We start from the raw sequence: 2,694 nt of genomic DNA on the forward strand, positions 1-2,694 counted from the left end.
GTAGCCCAGTCGAAACGAACCCCAAACCAACGCCAGGCCCTTGCATGGAATTGCCATGTTGGAAAGACTTCTTTGCACGTGTGGAATGCATGGTGCTCGGTTTCGACAGTACCGCACCCATACGTGCATGCAATGGCATCGGGGCCGATAATTTGCATGTAAGCGAAACGGCTGTTGACGGGAAGCATGCGAAGGATAAGTCGAAGCCAAACGTCGCCTTGAACTGGAGTTGGTATACGGCACGTCCGTCGAACGAAGCGCATGTACTTGGTCAAATCTTCAGTGGATGCGCGAGTTGTCGACGCCGCTGGATGAGGACTTGTCACTGGTGGGACATGGTGAGCCAAGCTGAATAACTTCTTTTTGGGCCGTGCACAAAAGCTTTGGCTTTGATCCTTCACAGACCCAAAGAACGGATGGCTTGTTCGTGGGATGCCCGGCGGTGGTGCCCCAGGACGAAGGTCGAATAGTCGTCGGACTTGTTCGTAGACTTGAGTGATGTGGAGGTAGATTGGGACAGTGCGCTCAATCGCGATGAACTCCATTCGGTCACGGGATGCGTTGAAGCTTACTCGAGCAGCTGGGTTGCCTTGGGACATGCGAGAGACGAACGTGGCCAAGGTTGACCAGGAACCATCCGTGTTGAGGAAATTATTCAGGCTTCGCAGTCCATGCTTGCACCATGCAGGCACCACCGACGAATATTTGGCGCACTTGCAAGGCACGCTGTATACTTGGGACGGCCGAAATGCAGTAGCTCGTCCGATGTCAGCCACAAAGGCATGTTCATCACCATGTTGAACGTTGGGGGTGTTTCGATTCGCTTGGCCATGGGAATGGCCGACCAGTGTTTCCACACGTCACGCCACAACGGATGCAGCTCATACAGCGCAATCCACCGTGAGCTTGTGTTGGGAAAGTACAGCAGAAAGTCGAGCGGGTAGTCATCGCGGTAGAGATGGCCCATGACACGAGCAAACTGACGTTGAACAAGTGGTCGCCACGAAGGAGTGCCGTCGCTGCGAGTATTCGCCATGAGTTGCTGAAGTCGAACAAGGCGCTGTTGCCGAATGATCGATGCGATATGAGGAATACCAAGTCCAAGAGTCTTGTCGAATTGCAGTGGTCGGTTGAGGAAGGCTCTGAACTTGTCGGCTCGTAAAGTCTTCCTTCCCAGAATGAACTTGTTGGTCATCGACTGCATTTCATCCACGATGTGTTGGGGGATTGGGACAGCCGTGGTGACATGCCAAAGCATAGACACAGCATGGTAGACACCAACAACTTGCGACCTTGTAGTGTCCGAGCGCAGCCTCTCCACAACGGAAACGCAGTCAAGAACTTGTCACGGAGAATTTGAACTTGGAAGTGGCCGAACAGCACACCAAGGTACTTTGCTGGTTCGCCGGACGGCAGGATGTTGAGAAGGTCACCTGCTTCGACGTCATCAGGGTCGAGGTGGTCGTTGAGCACAAGTGTCATGTATTTCCGCTGGTTCAAGTGCGCGCCAGACACAGAACAAAAGGTGTCCACGACTTCCATTTGTGCAACGGCTGACGGCAGCGAGTTGGAGAGCAGGGTGGAATCGTCAGCAAAGAAGATACTTGTCATGATGTCACCATTGGGTAGCGGTATGCCGTGATGTGGTTGTGCACGAAGCATTTTGCCCAGCGGTTCCAGGTAGAACACAAAGAGTAGGCACGACAATGGACAACCTTGCTTCACTCCTCGGTTCGGACGAATGACAGGGCCAAGCGAGACACCGAAGATGAGTTGGACAATCGGGGATTCATACAGCAGTTGCACCCAGGCGATAAAAGCGGGACCAATGTTCATTTCCGTCAAGACGTCGAAAACGAAGCCTTGGTCCACCATGCCGTAGGCCTTGGAGAAGTCCAGAAACGTAGCGTAATAATCGTGGTCTTCGTTTGTGCAAAAGGTTTGCAGAGCTTGGACCAGCATAACGTGAGCGTGAAGACGTCGACCAGGAACAAACCCCGCTTGACTTGGATGGACGAGTTGAGGTGCCACTGAAGCCAGACAATATGCAAGTGCACGCGAGAGAATCTTGACTTCCACGGACATGAGAGCGATAGGTCGATAATTACCAGGATTGCCGCGATCATCGTCTTTGAATAGAAGCGCCACGGCACTTCGTCGCTGTTGGTGCAGCAGCTTCCCATGCTTGGTGAGTTGTTGGTACTCACCAAGCATGGTAGTTGAAAACCTTGACTAAGATCTTCGAGAACACATCGGGTGCGACTTGAAAGAAGCAAGCAGGCCAACCGTCAGGATCTGGCGACTTGTTGGGCTTCATAGTCTTGAGAGAGGCGCACTGTTCGGTGTCAGTGATCGGCTTTTCCAATTCCTCGCGCTGATCCGGTGTCAGCCTTTTTGTGATGGCACGAAGCATAGCTCGGCGTTGGGTACGGTTGATTTGTCGTGATCCATTGATTGGCCTCGTCATGATAGACTTCCAATGGTCCATAAACGCAGCTTGGACTGCGGACAGTGACGCCATCAAGAGTTGTCGTACAAATGGGCACCTTGTAGCCACGCGGCCTTCGGAAGAAGTGTGATGTGCCACGCTCATTGACGTTGGCGTGGAAATCGAACTGTTGATCCTTGAGAAGCTGCTCGTATTCAAACTTGGTCGTGTCATATGCCGCACGTGCTGCTGTGATACGACCGACC

Source organism: Aphanomyces invadans (genome assembly GCF_000520115.1).
Source record: "Aphanomyces invadans strain NJM9701 unplaced genomic scaffold supercont1.37, whole genome shotgun sequence".
NCBI classification, from domain to species: domain Eukaryota; phylum Oomycota; class Saprolegniomycetes; order Saprolegniales; family Verrucalvaceae; genus Aphanomyces; species Aphanomyces invadans.